The 17881-nt window shown below is 49.3% G+C and overlaps 1 non-coding gene across 1 annotated transcript in view; it reads left to right on the plus strand.

The window, feature by feature from the left end:
• Positions 1 to 458: 458 nt before the first annotated feature.
• LOC114676176 (uncharacterized) overlaps positions 459 to 17881 on the plus strand; it is a 44102-nt gene continuing 26679 nt past the window's right edge. The window contains exon 1 of the transcript XR_013413734.1: positions 459 to 611. This is a non-coding gene — a transcript (uncharacterized LOC114676176). The remainder of the gene's footprint in view (positions 612 to 17881) is intronic.

Genomic DNA, 17881 nt, shown 5'->3' on the forward strand with positions numbered 1-17881 from the left:
GACTGACGTTTTGTGAGAAGAAGGGAGGTAGGGAAATGTGCTTTACTAGTGACTTGGTTCTTGACCACCATCACCTCAGTTTTGTGATGACTTCCCGGAAATATGGCCAGCCTTGAACTGACAGCAGTTTAGTAGAGTGGTATGAACTGAGAATGACACTTGTTAGCTGTGTGACTTTCGCAAGTCATTTGCCATGCCTGAGCCTCAGTTTGCTGCAACATGGCCTTAATGATGGTTACCTGCATGATCGTCACAAGGACCACAGAAAACGTATGTACATGCTTGGCGTATAGTTGGCACTGAATGCCGTCACTGTAATTGAATCTGACAATGGGTGTGAGAACCATTAGGGAGGGGAGAAATGCTCCCCATGCCTGTGAAAGGGTGAGGCCATTCTCGGGTGGAGGGGACACAGTGCTCCGGCTTCTATTATGTGATGCAACAATAATTATTACTGTGGGCATGACCACAGCCTTTCTATCTTTGGCATCCTGTCAAAGGGAATCTTCTGGAGCCAGCCTCTTCCCTCCTTTCCCACCTGAGAAAGGAAACATTCTTTCTTGCTGGGAATGAGGCTGTCAATCTACCTGATTAAGAGTGAGAGAAGAGAGGTGGGGTACAGGGGTGAGGGCTGTAGGGCTGGAGGGGGTGGGTAGGTGTGGAGGAGAAGTCTTCGGAGGCATGTGTGGGTGATGGGGAGTGGAATGAGAGCAAAGAGATTCTAACATTCTGGGCTGTGTTTATAGGTCTCCCTTAATATTTTTCAAGATATGGATTAAGTGGAATTTATCTTTCGTGGTAAAATATATACAACATAAAATTTACATTTTAAGGCTGGGTGCGGTGGCTCATGCCTGTAATCCCAGCACTTTGGGAGGCCGAGGCGGGTGGATCATGAGGTCAGGAGTTCAAGACTAGCATGGCCAAGATGGTGAAAATCCATCTCTACTAAAAATACAAAAATTAGCCAGGCGTGGTGGTGGGTGCCTGTAATCCCAGCTACTCGGGAGGCTGAGGCAGAGAATTGCTTGAACCTGGGAGGTGGAGGTTGCAGTGAGCCGAGATCCAAACAGAAATTCTGTACCCATTAAACAATAACTTCTCACCCTACCTCCTCCAGCCCCTGGTAACCTCTATAACCATGATTCTACTTTCTGTCTCTACACATTTGCTTATTCTCTATCCTATACATCTTATATAAGTAGAATCATACAGTATTTGTCATTTGTGTTGACTTTATTTCACTTAGCATAATATTTTCAAGGGTCATTCATGTAGTAGTATGCATCAGAATCTCATTTCTTTTTAAGGCTAAATAATCTCCCATTATATGTACAGTCATTCTTTGATGTCTATGAGGGATTGGTTCCAGGATCCTCGTAGATGTCAAAATCCAAGGATGTTCAAGTCTCTGATATAAAATGTTGCAGTATTTGCATATAACCTACACATATCCTCCATATACTTTAAATCTTCTCTAGATTACTTATAATACCGAATACATTGTAAAACTATGAAAATTATTATTTTGTATCACTATTTATTTATGGTTATATTGTTACTTTTTCATTTTATTTTTCTTCAAGTATATATACATTTTTTTTAGTTTAGTCTCATTCTGTCGCCAAGGCTGGTACAATGGTGCAATCTCGGCTCTGCCTCCCAGCTTCAAGCTGTGGGCTTCGAGCTATTCTCCCGTCTCAGTCTCTTGAGTAGCTGTTATTACAGGCATGTGCTACCACGCCGGGCTAATTTTTGTAGTTTTAGTAGAGAGAGGGTTTCACTATGTTAGCCAGGCTGGTCTTGTACTCCCGACCTCAACTCATCTGCCCACCACGGCCCCCCAAGGTGCTGGGATTACAGGTGTGAGCCACTGCACCCGGCTGTCTTCAAATATTTTTGATCTGTGGTTGCTTGCATCCCTGGGTGGGAAATCGTGGATATGGAGAGGGCTGACGGTATGGTCCACATTTTATTTCTCGATTCATCTGTCGAGGAACATTTGGGTTGTTTCCGCCTTTTGGCTATTGTGAATAATGCTGCTTTGAACATTAGTGTACAAGTATCTATTTGAGTCCCTGCTTTCGATTCTTTGGATAGATATCTAGAAGTGGAATTGCTGGATCATATGGTAATTCTGTGTTTAATTTTGGAATTTTTCTTTAAGTGCCTTTGGCTGTCAAACTGCATCTTTTGTTCCCATGATGGTTCTCAAATCCTTTCATTCTGTTATAGTTTCTCCCTCTCTTTATTTCATGCCTTTGATTTGTTGGCGAAACTGACTAATTTGTCTCTAGAGAATGATCTACTGCTTAGATATATTTGTTCCCTACTCACAGTGTCATTTAATTTGTTCCTTCATCCCCCATGTTTCCTGTAAACTGAAAGTTAAATATAGTCTTGATTGCATTCTGGTTCAAGTGTGTGACAGGAATAACCTATAGAGGTGCTCTGTGTTTTCCACTGGATCCTATCAGGAGCTACCAAAATATGCTTCTTTTTTTTTTTTTTTTTTTTTTTTTTTTTTGGTGGAGGGGCCAGGATCTCACTTTGTCTTCCAGGCTGGACTGCAGTGGCACGACTACAGCTCACTGCAGCCTCAACCTACCAGGCTCAAGTGATCCTTCCACCTCAGCCAAGTAGCTGGGACTACAGGTGCATGCCACCATGCCTGGCTATTTTTTAAATTTTCTGTAAAGATGGGTCTCACTATGTTGCCCAGGCTGGTCTTGAACTCTTGGACTCAAGTGATCCTCCTGCCTTGGCCTTCCAAACTGTGAGATTACAGGTGTGAGAAACCATGCCTGACAAAATGTACTTCTTAAACATAAACATAAATTTACTCTGAGAATGACCCGCCTGGGTATGTGGGGTAAAACCTCTTTATTCTGTGACATGAATTCTTAATTTCTTTATTTTTATTATTTGTTTGTTTATTTATTTTTAGAGACAGGGCCTTGTTTTGTCACCTAGGCTGGAGTACAGTGGTATGATCATGGCTCACTGCGGTCTTGACCTCCTGGGCTCAAGTGATCCTCCTGCCTCCTGCCTCAGCCTCCCAAAGTGCTGAGATTACAGGCATGAGCCTGTGATTGTTCAGTGGGATGATCTCAGCTCACCACAACATCTGCCTCCTGAGTTCAAGCGATTCTCCTGCCCCAGTTTGCTTTTTAAATTTCATTCATAATGCTCTGGGGTAGGTACTGTCACTCCCACTTTATAGGAGACTGAGGCTTAGAGAGATTAGATAAGGTGTGCAAAGACACACTGTTAGTAAGTGACTGAGCCAGGATTCAGAGGCAGGGACTTGTGGAACATGGATTTGAGGGGCCATTTCAGCTTTAAGGGAGGGGTCAGCTGTCCAGGGGTCCATAGACTCAGTGCCCAGCATCCAGGTCCCCTTGAGGAAGGATTCATGGGGCCTTGTCTAGTCCACAGCGCTCTCTAGCAAGTTGCAGCTGCTTCACTGTAGATTTTCGTGAGATCTGCAAGGTACAGATGATGTAGAGGAGTGGTTCTGGCCTGGGAGATTTTACAAGAGAATGATGCTCTGTTTCTAAACCAGAATCTCCAGGGATGGGGTCTGGGCAGCAACAGTTTTAAAAAGCTCCCTGGAGACTGTGATGCAGGTGGAGGATAGGAGGCAGGCAGGCCTTAGAGGCCTGGGCAGGGTTGTGACTGGCCCTTCCTTGGTGCAGAACTTTCCCTCAGAGCAACCAGCCAGGGAGGGTGCAGTGACTTTGCTATACCTTGCTTAAAAACTGTGGTCTGCTGGGCGCGGTGGCTCACGCCTGTAATCCCAGCACTGGGAGGCCAAGGTGGCCTCCCGTCACTTGAGGTCAGGAATTTGAGACCATCTTGGCCAACATGGTGAAACCCCATCTCTACTAAAAATACAAAAAATTAGCCGGATGTGCTGGCACATCCCTGTAGTCCTAGCTACTTGGGAGACTGAGGCAGGAGAATCACGCCACTGCACTCCAGCCTGGGCGACAGAGCAAGACTCCGTCTAAAAAAGAGAAAAAAAAAAAAAAAGGAAAAAAAGTCGTGGTCATAATCTATTATTTGTGTCCATGAGAAGAAAGATTGTTCTGTGGTGGTACCAGCAGCCTCAGGAATCTCCCATGGAAGCCTCCTAAGCCCCACACACTTGTGGGTTCTGGGTAAGCTACTTGTCTGTGTCTGCAGTGTGCTGGGGCAATTGCTGTCAACCACCAGAAGGTAAGGCCAAAGCCTTTCCCCTTGCTGTGCTTCTGCAGGCTCCCTGGGGTCAGGGATGAGAGTGGAAATAGTGATGGGGGTTCGTTTAAATTAGAGCAGTGCCCTGGACTAATAGAGGGCCTTCTCAGTTGCTAGTTTCACCATCCTTTGCTCCGTCAGCCACTGTCTCCCAACCCCTGCCTGGGCCTCTGTCCCTGCTGTTTGCTGGTCATCTGTGACCACCAGTCTCTGGCCACCTCCTGCACCTCTGACAAACATCTGTCACCCTGGCCCTTGGTGCCTGCTGCTCATGTGGGGATGACAGCTCACTCTCATCCTTGGTCCTTGGGTTGTAGGGCAATGCTCGCTCTTTCGCCACTACCTAGAACTCTGTCACCTATCCCCAGACTCCTGGGACCCGCGGTCTTCCTAGTTCCGTTTAGCTTTTTAAGGGGGAAGTGGGTGTATGTGTTTCATAGCAGAATTGCTTGAGCTCCTAATGGTGGTCCTCTCCCACCTCCCACTGGGTTTTACTCTGCAGCCTTCTGCAGTGAGGCATGCCTCTTTCTCCTTCATCATCACCATCAAGACCATGTGTTGAGTATCCTGAACTGACAGCATTGTGATGGGAGCGTAACATACATGCGGTCCTCCGTAGGACCATAGGAGGATGGATCGTAGGAGATTGTTAGCATTGCCATCCCATCCCTATTTTTCAGATGAGGAAAACAAGGTAAGTAAAGTAGTATTCCAAGGGAATGTGGCTGAGTGGATTCCTCATGAGACAATTGCTCCCCCCACCTCCTGCCCCTTTAACCTCAGATTTTTGCCTTCCAGGAGGGAGGGGAGTTTGGAGGATTCAGGAGCAGCCTCCCAGGGCACCTTGATTGTTCTGCTGTCCTTGACTGTCACTTCGAGGTGCTGAGTCTGGCCCACTTCCTCATGCGTGGTGATTTCTTTCTTGGGGTACAGTCACCGCACGTGTTACAGGCCTCCATTGGGCCTCTACCCACCACTGGAGCAGTATCGCTGCCTGTGCCTGTGTGAACCTCAAATATGATTAGGGTTCAAACTCTTTTCCACTGGGCACAAAACACATCTCTTAATATCTCCAAGCATTTTATGACAACTTAATTGGCACAAGGGTGTCTACAGGGTGGTGTCACTTAACTCCATTGGCCACTGTGCGAGTGGGGGGGTGGGGGGTGGTAAGGTAAGAAGTCAAAATGTCAGTCATCATGGTCCTCCGAGTGCCAGGATTCTTGCTGAAAACTACTGTTGTTTTTCTTATAGTTTTTGCTGTACCAGACACTTAGCACTTGCATAATCAAAGTAAAATAAATCTGGGAATTTTTTTTTTTTTTTTTTTGAGATGGAGTTTTGCTCTTGTTGCCCAGGCTGGAGAGCAGTGGCATGATCTCGGCTTACCGCAACCTCCACCTCCCGGGTTCAAGCAATTCTCCTGCCTCAGCCTCCCGAGTAGCTGGGATTATAGGCATGTGCCACCACACCCGGCTAATTTTGTATTTTTAGTAGGGACGGGGTTTCTCCATGTTGGTCAGGCTGGTCTCAAACTCCCAACCTGAGGTGATCTGCCCGCCTCGGCCTCCCAGAGTGCTGGGATTACAGGCGTAAGTCATCGCACCTGGCTGGGAAAAAGTTTAAGAACGTACAAATAACAGAAGTCTGTTATTTGTGACCAAAAGAGCATGATAACCCCAATCATGCATAGCTGGGTGTGGTGGCGCATGCCTATAATTCCAGCTACTCGGGAGGCTGAGGTTGTGGTCAACTGAGATTGTGCCACTGCACTCCAGCCTGGGCGACAGAGTGAGAGTTCATCTCAAACAAACAAACAAACAAACAAACAAATAAAAAGAAGGGACTGTAGCAGATGAGCCAAGATAAATGGTATTATTATTCAGGTCTTATTCAGAAACAAGTGGTAGAAACCCAGATCCAATCAGCTTGGTCACAAATAACAGAAATCATTCTTAATAAGATTAACCAAAAAGGAAAATGTACTTGGAGGATGGAGGGGGTTCGAAGAACATGGGGCACTTGGCCTTCTGAGGCTGGAGCCAGGAGTCAGGAAGCTGTCTCTGAACAGGACTGAGGTCAATGGATTTGTTGACAGCTCCTCATGTTTTCCCCACCCTGCCCCACTCTGGGGATTCCTCTCCCAGTCCACGTGGCCCTGGGGACTGTCAATCACAGAGCTTCCACACACCCCCCGCCCCCACCACCACCTCCAGATTCTCACAGACATCAGGGGCGTTCTTTGGCCCACTTATTAACTCAGGGCTGAAGTGCACTCCAAGTGTCTGGGTCTTCCTTGGGACAGCCCCGTGGATAGGATGGGACAAGTTCTCATCTCCCTCCCCTGCATGGGACGAGTTCTCATCTCCCAGCTGGTGATAGAGTCTGGCCCTTCTAAAGGCTTTTATAATTACCATGTGGCAATAACTAAATCCAAGTAGGGTAAGGAAGTGGAGAGAGGAACAAGGCAATACCACGCCTACGTAGCAGCTGGTAAGCTCAAGTCATTCTTTTTTGCTCAAGCTGATTGGATCTGGGTTTCTACCGCTTGTTTCTGAATAAGACCTGAACAATAATACTATTTATCTTGGCTCATCTGCTACAGTCCCTTCTTTTTATTTGTTTGTTTGTTTGTTTGTTTGAGATGAACTCTCACTCTGTCGCCCAGGCTGGAGTGCAGTGGCGCAATCTCAGTTGACCACAACCTTTGCTTCCCGGTTCAAGCAATTCTCTTGTCTCAGTCTCTTGAGTAGCTGGGATTACAGGCGTGCACCACCAAGCCTGGCTAATTTTTGTATTTTTAGTAGAGACCATGTTGGCAAGGCTGTTCTCGAACTCCTGACTTCAAGTGATCCACCTGCCTCAGCCTCCCAAAGTGCTGGGATTACAGGTGTGAGCCACTGTGCCTGGCCAGTCCCTTGTTTTTGAATGTGGGTCTTTGCTGTTTTTCCAAGTCCAGGATGGTGTGTCCACTGCTTGGCAGTTTATAGATACCCAGTCCCACCCATGCTCAGAGACTCGCTGGTTGTGTTTGAGCCCCAGATTCCCAGAGAGGGAATTTGCTTTGAGAATGGAATCACACGGGAAAATGATGGCTGCTGGGGCTCACCTTTGTGGAGGTGTGGAAGTGTAGGTTGGGAGGGATCACAGAGAGAGAGAGAGGACCGTTCTGAGCCAGACAGGCCCCCTGGAGGGATTTCTCAGGCGTCAGAATGTACTCATGCATAAGTACACTTCGCATATTTTTGTGTGGGCGGCCGTGATACAGTCCCATTGATTCCTTAGTTTCTCTTGCCCTGAAGATGTCAGGATCTGCCTTTTGCTCTGGGCCCCCTGCCTCCTGTCTCCTACTCTGGGCCTTTCTGCTGCTTCCCTGGGCTCCCCCTATCCACCCTTTGGTCTAATCAAGGCTCTGCTCCGGACTGACTTTGCATTCTGAGTTCTTATCATTTAGTCAGAGAGACCTGAGGTATGCAGAAAACCCCAATGGCGCGGAGCGGTGTGAGGAGCAGTGGGGCCCCTGGAGATGAGGGAGGGGGACGTGCTCCCAGCCAGGGGAATTAGGGCAGATCTCATAGAGGAAGTGGGTCTTGAGCTGAGCCTTGGAGGACCCCCCACACTCAGACACTGCAAGTGAATGGAAGGACCCAGGGCCCTGAGGAGAGTGTGGATTCAGTGGGGCTGGAGGAGGAATATGGAGTGGGAGGATAAAGCTGGACAGGCAGGCCCAGGGCAGCTCGTGGAAGGCCCTGGATATCATACGTATCTGTGCCAGAATAACCAGGGGCCTCCCAAGCTCAGGAGTGAGAGGATGGCTGGGAGTTACCTGTCTCCGTGGGCTGATACCACACTTAGATATGGGAGAGCAGGTCTGTGCCCAGGGCTCGGTCTCAGAGGGCCCAGTACTTTGGAGTGCCTTCCTTGCAATGTTCTAAAACCTTCTTGGATGTCTGGGCTGGGCCAACAGTGCTAGCTGGGCTGGGTGCCCAGTGCCTGGACAGGGTCTGTATGGGTCATGGTTTCTAGAAGCCTGTTCCTCAAACATTTATCTGATGACAGAGGCCAGCCAGAGCTGCCCTCCTGGCAGACATGTGTCTGCCCAGGCTCTGTGTCTGTCCTTTGTGGTGTTCTCTGCCCCTCACTCAGGGTGTGAGGTCAACCTGATGCCCTGAGGAGCTCCGGCACGTGTGCCTACATTGTGGTCCTGGGGTCTGTGCGTGGACCCCACTTCCAGGAGGGAAGCCTGGTGATTGAATTGCTCCCGCTGGCATGCACAGTATTTCTTTTGTGGGATCATGTGAGTTTGGTCCACCTCAATTTGTGAGACGCAGGATGAGTTCAAGGTTCTGGGCTGCAGATGGTCCACGACCAACTCTTGGGTTCAACTGTGAGTGTGCCCAGCCATCAGCCCTCCCACCGCACTCCCACCACAGTGCTGCCTCAGGTCGACAGCACTCGAGTGTACCCGTGAGCCCTCCTCACCTTGCCAACGGCACTAAGGCGGCCAGCCCAACCCTTCTGTGGTCTCCACACCACATGTCAGGCAGTCCTCTGGGGGTGGCCCACTTATCTCCTCCGAGGACCCTCAGCAACAGCTCACAACACCAAGGGGCCTTCCCACGGATGTCCTGCATGCCTTGACAGTTATGTGAGCACGAAGGAGACTGTTCTCTCTGTCCATGGGCCCCGTGGCTGGTCCTTCCTGCTGGTGGTGTGTGGAAGGCTGTTGGGGGTCAGCAGAGAGAAAGATCACATTCTAGGGATTTGGCAATTATGGCCTGAAGAGTTCTAGAGCAGTCATGTTTGGGTGATGTGCTGTTCTATGTTTATGCTCTATAATTCCAAATGATAAATTTAATATAATCAGAACACAAAGAATTGCTCTTTTTTTTTTTTTTTTTTTTTTTGCATACTCTGGGTGAGACTTGCATTGGTAATCATTATCGAGGAATCACCATCACCACCTTTGAGAGAGCCACTGGAAGCCAGTCCTCAGGGGCTGCACTGCGGATGATGCAGTGTGGAATTATGATGTGACTAGCCTTAAATACACGGTGTTAGGGAATTGCAGAGGCAGAAAGGTCTATATTGTTTCAATATAAACAGGTTTTCTAAAGCAATGGCATTGTGGATAATTACAGTCTTGCTACCTGAGATTTATGAAGTTAGCCAGGAATGACAAATTTGATCATAACAAACGTGAAGAGATGGGGCCGGGCTCGGTGGCTCACACCTGTAATCCCAGCACTTTGGGAGGCCAAGGTGGTGGATCACCTGAGGTTGGGAGTTCGAGACAAGTCTGGCCAACATGGTGAAACCCTGTTTCCACTAAAAATACAAAAATTAGCCAGGCGTAGTGGTGCACGTCTGTAATCCCAGCTACTTGGGAGACTGAGGCACGAGAATCTCTTGAACCCAAAAGGCGGAGGTTGCAGTGAGCTGAGATCTCACCATTGCACTCCAGCCTGGGCAACAGAGCGAGACTCCATCTCAAAAAATAAATAAATAAAATAACAAATGTGAAGAGATGGTTCCTGGACTTAACAGGGAAAGATGGGTCCTGTACCTTCTGAGGCATCATCATGTTCATTGACTGGACAATAAACAAATACAAAAGGACCTCTTCGATCAATCTGTATCACTCATGTGGACCCATGACTTTTTGTAATACAGTATAAAATGAAATTGTTCATATTGACAGGAGCCCACAAATGTATTTGCCCAGAGCCTGCAAATCCTAGGAGTGCTTTTGCCCTGGGCACTACCGGAGAGATCATAGGCCGGAACCATAGGCCCCTACCCACCACCCCTGTGGCAATTCCATCCATCCTGGCCTTGAGAGAACGGTCACTGCCTGCCCTTGGGACCCAAGGCTCTATCCTGTGCCTGCATGCTGGCCTGGCCCATGCACCAGGTAGACATGGGGGACAAGAAGTGTGTCATGGCACAAGAGACCTGGCGTGGGGAAGGAAAAGTCACAAGTCAGGAGGAAGAGATTGGTGGGAAGAGACACATGGGTCAGTCTCTTTTGAGACCAGGTGAACAGCCCTAGCCAGGTGTCCAGGCTGTAAGCCAGGGCCTTGTCTTTGAGTCCCCCTATTCCTCACCCCCACAGTCAGTTAGTCACCATGTCCAGCCAGTTCTGCCTCATATGGAGCTTGCATTTGCCAAGGTTCTCTGGAGAAATAAGACCAATAGGAGGTACATATGTACTTCCTATTATTATTATTATTATTATTATTATTATTATTATTTGAGGTGGAGTCTTGCTCTGTCACCCACGCTGGAGTGCAGTGGTATGATCTTGGCTCACTGCAACCTCCACCTCCCAGGTTCAAGCGATTCTTCCGCCTCAGCCTCCTGAGTAGCTGGGACTACAGGTGCGCGCCACTGCGCCCGGCTAATTTTTGTATTTTTAGTAGAGATAGGGTTTCACCATATTGGCCAGGCTGGTCTCGAACTCCTGACCTCGTGATCCGCCTGCCTCGGCCTCCCAAAGTGCTGGGATTACAAGTGTGAGCCACTGTGCCTGGCTGTACAAGGCATATTATGTATTACAGGAACTGGCTCATGGTATTAGGGAGGTGGGAGGTCAAGAACTCCCACTATCTGCTCCCTGCAAGCTGGAGACCCAGGAAAGCTGGAGACCCAGGAAAGCTGGAGATGTAATTAGATCTGAGTTCAGCTATCTGGGAACCAAGAGTTCTGATGTCTGAGGGTGGGAGAAGATATCCCAGCTCAAGAGGAGAGAGGAAGAAAATGTATTCTTCTCCGACCTTTTTGTTCTGTTTGGGCCCTGAGGATGACGCCCACCCACATTAGTAAGGGTGGTCTTCTGTACTTAGTCTAATTCCAGTGCTAATCTCTTTTAGAAACACCCTCATAGGCACACCCAACAGCAGTGTTTTCCCAGCTATCTGGGCACCTCTTAGCCCAGTCAAGCTCAAGCATAACCTTCACCATCACAGAGCTATTCTGACTTCCACCTCCTCTTCCTCCTATTGCCCCTGCCTCAGTTGAAGCCTTTTGGTCTCTGTCCTGGACCACTGTAATCGGTTCCTCATCCCTCTTGCTCTGATGGTGCCTCCTCTCCCCATCTCTTCTAGACCTTTTTCTTTTTCCATTTGGTATCTATTTTTTATGACAGCTTTACATACATCTAGTTTTTTGTTTTGTTTTGTTTTTTGAGACAAGTTCTCACCCTGTTGCCCAGGCTGGAGTGCAATAGCACGATCTTGGCTCACTGCAACCTCCACCTCTCAGGTTCAAGTGATTCTCCTGCCTCAGCCTCCCTAGTAGCTGGGATTACAGGCATCCGCCACTGTGCCAGGCTAATTTTTGTGTTTTTAGTAGAGATGGGGTTTCACCATGTTGGCCAGGCTGGTCTCGAACTCCTGACCTCAGGTGATCCCCCTGCTTCGGTCTCCCAAAGTGCTTGGATTACAGTGTGAGCCACTGCGTCTGACCAGTTCTAGTTTAAAGAGTCAAGTAACTCAAGATGACTTTTTACCAAAAGCAGTAGCCTCTTCCCATCCTTCCTCTCCACCTCCCCCCACTCACCCCAATTTATTGCTTCCTAGAGGCAACCACTTTCCACTCACAGAGCTGATTGCTTTCCTGCTTACCTGAGTGTGTATGTGAGGATAAAGGGAGGGTGCTTCGTTGCAAGCTTTGCTGCACGATGGCCTGGGCTGGGCCAGGCTGCTTAATGGGGAGTGTGGATATCAGAGTCTTTAGGACTTTCTTCGTGGGCTAGTCAGGTTCCTGCAGGTGGCTCTTCCAGTCCCAGCAGGGGTTGGGGACCTGGCTGCCAGTGTTGGGGACTAGAGAGGGAAGAGGCTGGGGACAGGGCATATTTCCGTCTTCGACTTGTAACTCCTGTTTAATCTCATTTTTGGTGTGGTGGCCCTGCCCTCACTCTGCTTGATGTTCGAATTCAGACACCCTCAATTTTACTGTTTTAGAAGAAAAACACCCAAGTCTGTGAAAGGAGCGGGAGAAGATGAGGTAGCGGGAGGAGCCAATCCCCAGTCCTCCTGTTTTTGGCTGCATCTTTACCAGCTTCCTCTTCCCTGCTTTCAGAGGACCTGGTGCCACCAATACCTGAACCATTTGTGGGTCTGGGGTCTAAATAGAATTGGCTGTTTACTTCCCTCATGGTTCAGGATTGAGCTTTCTTGGTTCTGCTACCTTGGTTGCCATTTTTTCTAGCTACTTTCCAGTTTCAAAATGTTGCTATTGACGCCTCTTCTGTTCTCCTTTTCCTTCTGAATTTTTTTTATCTTAAAAAAAAAAGAATTTCGGAAAAGAGGATAAATGTACGTGCCCAGTCCACCACTGTTAAGCTACTGGAGAGACCCTTCTAGCATTTAAATCTGATTATGTCTTCCTCCTGTTCAAAGTACTTCCATGGTGCCCCATTGGCAGTAGGTTAAAATATAGAAACCTTGTGAATGGTGTTTTTGGGCTATGCCCCAAATCAGGGCTCACTCCCCTCATGGACTAGACTGTACTTGATTCTACTAATTTTAATGAAACAGAAATTTCAGGACACCTAGAAACAGACAGACTCAAAAGTTTACTTTTTTCCCCTCTGAAATGGCAATGCTGGAACAATGCTGAGCTATCACCTCGCATGGCCTTCCATTTTTTCCTGCTGGAAACTGTCATTGCTGAGCAGTTAGGAACCCTGATATGACTGGGTTTGGTTTGGGGTTAAAGCTCAATGCCGGTGTGGCGTGTGTGTGTGTGTGTGTGTGTGGCATGTGTGTTTGTGTGGTGTGTGCGTGTGGCGTGTGTGTGTGTGTGTTTGTGTGGTGTGTGTGTGTGTGGTGTGTGTGTGTGTGTGGTGTGTGTGTGTGGCGTGTGTGTGTGTGTGGTGTGTGTGTGGCCTGTGTGTGTATGTGTATGTGGCATGTGTGTGTGTGTAGTGTGTGTGTGGCGTGTGTGTGTGTATGTGTGTGGTGTGTGTGTGGCATAAGTGTGTGGCCTGTCTGTGTATGTGTATGTGGCGTGTGTGTGTGTAGTGTGTATGTGGCGTGTGTGTGTGCATGGCGTGTGTGTGTGCGTGGTGTGTGTGTGGCGTGTGTGTGTGTGGCATGAGTGTGTGGCCTGTCTGTGTATGTGTATGTGGCGTGTGTGTGTGTAGTGTGTGTGTGGTGTGTGTGTGCGTGGCGTGTGTGTGTGCGTGGTGTGTGTGTGGCGTGTGTGTGTGGCATGTGTGTGTGTGGCGTGTGTGTGGCGTGTGTGTGTGGCATGTGTGTGTGGCATGTGTGTGTGGCATGTGTGTGTGGTGTGTGTGTGGCACGTGTGTGTGGCATGTGTGTGTGGCATGTGTGTGGCATGTGTGTGTGGCATGTGTGTGTGGCGTGTGTGTGGCGTGTGTGTGTATGTGTGTGTGTGTGTGTGTATGTGTGTGTGTGGTGTGTGTGTGTGTGGCGTGTGTGGCCTGTGTGTATGTGTATGTGGCGTGTGTGTGTGTGGCGTGTGTGTGTGTGGCATGTGTGTGGCGTGTGCGTGTGTGTGGTGTGTGTGTGGCGGGTGTGTGTGGCGTGTGTGTGTGTGGCGCGTGTGTGTGTGTGTCTTCACACCTGCAGCTTGAGCCTCTGCAGGGAATTTCCAGTTTATGTTGCCAGTAACTAGAAGGCAGACTCTTTTTTGTATTCTTTCCGGGGCATAAATTGCAGCTGGTGATGAAATGTATTCAATCTCTCTCACTACTAAATCACATTGGACCACACAAATGCTTGGCCTAGGTAATTCTATTAGACCTAAACCAAAGGGTCAGGCTTTCCCCTAGATGATCATGAAGATGCAAAACCATGGGATGAGCTGGCAGGGTCACCCAAAAGCGGGGGCACTGCCATCTATATTCTCTCCCCTCTTAGTGATAACATGAAGGAATTGTCCCGAACAAGTGCATTTCCCTTTGGTAGGCCTTGCTCAAAACATATTGATCAGCTTACTCTATTACCACATCAAAGGAAAATGCCGTCATGGGTGACTCCGGCAGAGCATTTGGGTCCATGGTGATTTTGCTAAGAATCTCTGATGAAAGGCAATGAAGGCTCTTAATTGCATATTTCCTGTGCACTCATCCCTCTTCACCAAAACAAATGACATTAGCCTCTTTTTTTTTTTTTTTTTTTTTTTTGAGACGGAGTCTCGCTCTGTCACCCAGGCTGGAGTGCAGTGGCACGATCTCGGCTCACTGCAACCTTCACCTCCTGGGTTCAAGCAATTCTCCTGTCTCCCAGCCTCCCGAGTAGCTGGGACTACAGGCACCTGCCACCATGCCCAGCTAATTTTTGTGTTTTTAGAAGAGATGGGGTTTTACCATATTGGTCAGGCTAGTCTCGAGCTCCTGACCTCAGGAGATCTGCCTGCCTCGGCCTCCCAAAGTGCTGGGGTTATAGGCGTGAGCCACTGCACCTGGCCTAGCTTTCTATTTCAACTGCACAGAACCACCCATACGTGTCAGCAGGGACCGACTTTCCTTCACATTAGGTTTTCACAATCTATTCCCTCTGCCTGGAATACCTGCTCTGCCTTTTCTGCTCCAGCTAGGTTGGCGTATTTGCAGGTTTCCAATCTGCCTGTCATATTCCGTCCTCAGAGCCTTTACGGCTGCTCCGTCTGCCTGGAATGTTCTGCCCCGACATCTCCGCACGACTTGCCCTTCATTTCATTCAATCTCCACTCAAATCCTACCTCTCAGCCATCACTGTCAATTGCCCTCAACCAGGACCCCACCTGTAGTGGGGCACTTGGGGTTTATTGCTGGCTGCAGTGAAGGGGAACACACGCCATGGGGCCCTGTGGGCATTTCAGTGAGGGGGTGTCAGAAAGAACTTGTAGGGTTTGGGCTTGTTTCTGTCTAGTTCCATCACAGCCACAGAGTGGCCTTGTCTGATGTTGATGTTCTGTGAAACTGTTTATGTTCAACAGGAGAGCACCATGGGCCTGCAGTGAGTGCCAGGCCAGGACCCGGACAGCAAGAACTGCTTTACTCTTCTTCACCATCGAATCCTTAGTGCACAGAACAGCAGCTGCGGGGGAGGGTGGCAGGTGTCGAATGAAAATGTATTGAACGAATCGATAAAGTCTGTCTGCCTGGCAAACTCTTACTCCACATTCAAGTGCCCAGCCAGAAGCCCCTCTTCTGGGCGCCGTCCCTGACTCTCCTGGGCGAACCCTGATCTGGGCCCAGGCTATGCCTGCAGAGTCTCACTAGAGTGGCTCCTGTGAGTCACATCAGGGGGCTCTGCAGTCAGTCTCCCCACTGTGCTGCAAATGCCTTGAAGGCAGAGACACATCCCTTCCCTTAGAATCCCCAGTGCTAAATACAGAGCAGGTGCCCCATAACTTTAGTGTGACTGACAGACCAGCTGCAGGCCCAGCTCTGCTGTGTTTGAACTGTGCCTCTGGCAGGGGCTCCAGAATTCTGTGTGTGTTCCCTGAGAGTATGGGACCTGTGGGTTACTGGGTGGGAAATAGTTAAACAGGAGAAGCCCAGGCCCCAGCAGCCAGAGGGTATATTTGTGAGTTTGTGATTCTCAGGGACACCTTCAGGGCCTGAGGACTTTGGCCCCCATGTGGGGCCTCTGCAGTGTGACTCCATTTGGGCCTGGCTCCTCCTCAAAAAATGCCCCCAGCCAGGAGCAGTGGCTCATGCATGTAATCCCAGCACTTTGGGAGGCCAAGGTGGGCAGATCACTTGAGGTCAGTAGTTCAAGACCAGCCTGGCCAGCATGGTGAAATCCCACCTTTACTAAAAATACAAAAATAGCTGGGCATAGTGGTGCACACCTGTAATCCCAGCTACTCAGGAGGCTGAGACAGGAGAATCGCTTGAACCCAGGAGGCAGAGGTTGCAGCAAGCCAAGATCGCACTACTGCATTCCAGCCTGGGTGACAGACTGACTCCGTCTCAAAAAAAAAAAAAAAAAAAAAAAGACCCATCCCTGCTGCCCAAGGCCCAGAGGAGGCTGATGGAAGCCGGTAGGTTCCAGGAAGGGCAGAGGAAGAGGCAGTAAGAGCCCAAGCACCTCCAAAACAGGGGCCATGACTGGGGGAGAGGGAGGAGGGACCTGGTTATCTGGCGATATTCTCACAGCAACCCCTTAAGGTATATACAATTATTATCTTTATTTTACAGTTGAAGAAACAGAGGCACAAAGAGGTTAAGTAACTTGCCTAGAACACACAGCTAATGAGTGGCAAGTGGGATTCGGACTCAGGTCTATTTAATCCTCAAACCCACGTTCTGGACCCCTACACAGACTGCGCTACCTCAGTCCTCTGTGTGGCCTCAAGAAGGGTCTGGACATTCAAATTTAAAAATCCATCCAAAAAACTCTATGGACCCAGTGGTCTCTGGAGTCAATGTTCTGAGGCTCAGAAGGGCCAGGCAGGAGGGAGCCGCCTCTACACAGACCTGAGCAGAGTGGGCTCTGTCCCGGCACAGCAGGGGAGATTGTAGAGAGAATTCCGCCCTGGACCCTGTTTCAGTGGGACCTTTAGGCTGCCGGTGCCATGTCCACAGGTCCCAGATCTGCACGATTGGCTGGGTGTGGAAAATCTTCACTCCTCGCGGCCTTGTCCTTGGCAGAGAGCACCGCCGCTTCCTCTGATGGCCACCAGGGGGAGATGCTCCCTTGGGAACGTTTTGCAGCAGCGCCTCACCCCACACCCGCCTTCCATGGTACCCAGCACCAGCCGCTACCCACGGTTACTCCCAGGCCCAGCTTTGCTCTGAGGAGGGAGGAATGGTTGCTGATTAGGCCTTGTCTGCATCCCGTGGCCGCCCCTTTCTTTCCTTTCCCTTCCTTCCTTCCTTCCTTCCTTCCTTCCTTCCTTCCTTCCTTCCTTCCTTCCTTCCTTCCTTCCTTCCTTCCTTTGTTCTTTCTTTCTTCTTCTTTTTTTTTTTGGAGATGGAGTCTTACTCTTTTGCCCAGGCTAGAGTGCAATGGCGCAGTCTCGGCTCACTGCAACCTCTGCCTCCCAGGTTCAAGCGATTCTCCTGCCTCAGCCTCCCAAGTAGATGGGGTTACAGGTGCCCGCCACCACGGACAGCTAATTTTTGTATTTTTAGTAGAGACGGGGTTTCACCATGTTGCCCAGGCTGGTCTTGAACTTGCCCAGGCTGGTCTTGAACTGCTGACCTCAGGTGATCCACCCACCTCGGCCTCCCAAAGTGCTGAGATTACAGGCATGAGCCACCACGCCTAGACATGGCCTCCCCTTTCAAATAACCCTCAGCGTGTGTGTGACTGGGAAACACACGGGCTCAGTCTGTTATCCTGAGAGGAAATTCACAGCAAAGTGTAAAAGCCTCCTGGGTGGGCTGGGCACAATGGCTCGCACCTGTAATCTTAGCATTTTGGGGGGGCCGAGGTGGGCAAATCTTTTGAGGTCAGGAGTTCAAGACCAGCGTGGCCAACATGGTGAGACCTTGTCTCTGCTAAAAATACAAAACTTAGCTGGGCATTGTGGCGCACGCCTGTCATCACAGCTACTTGGGAGGCTGAGGTAAGAGAATCGCTTGAATCGGGGAGATGGAGGTTGCAGTGAGCTGAGATCGCACCACTGCACTTGAGCCTGGGCAACAGAGTGAGACTCCGTCTCAAAAAAAAGAGCTTAC

Source organism: Macaca mulatta, chromosome 2 (assembly GCF_049350105.2).
Source record: "Macaca mulatta isolate MMU2019108-1 chromosome 2, T2T-MMU8v2.0, whole genome shotgun sequence".
NCBI classification, from domain to species: Eukaryota; Metazoa; Chordata; class Mammalia; order Primates; family Cercopithecidae; genus Macaca; species Macaca mulatta.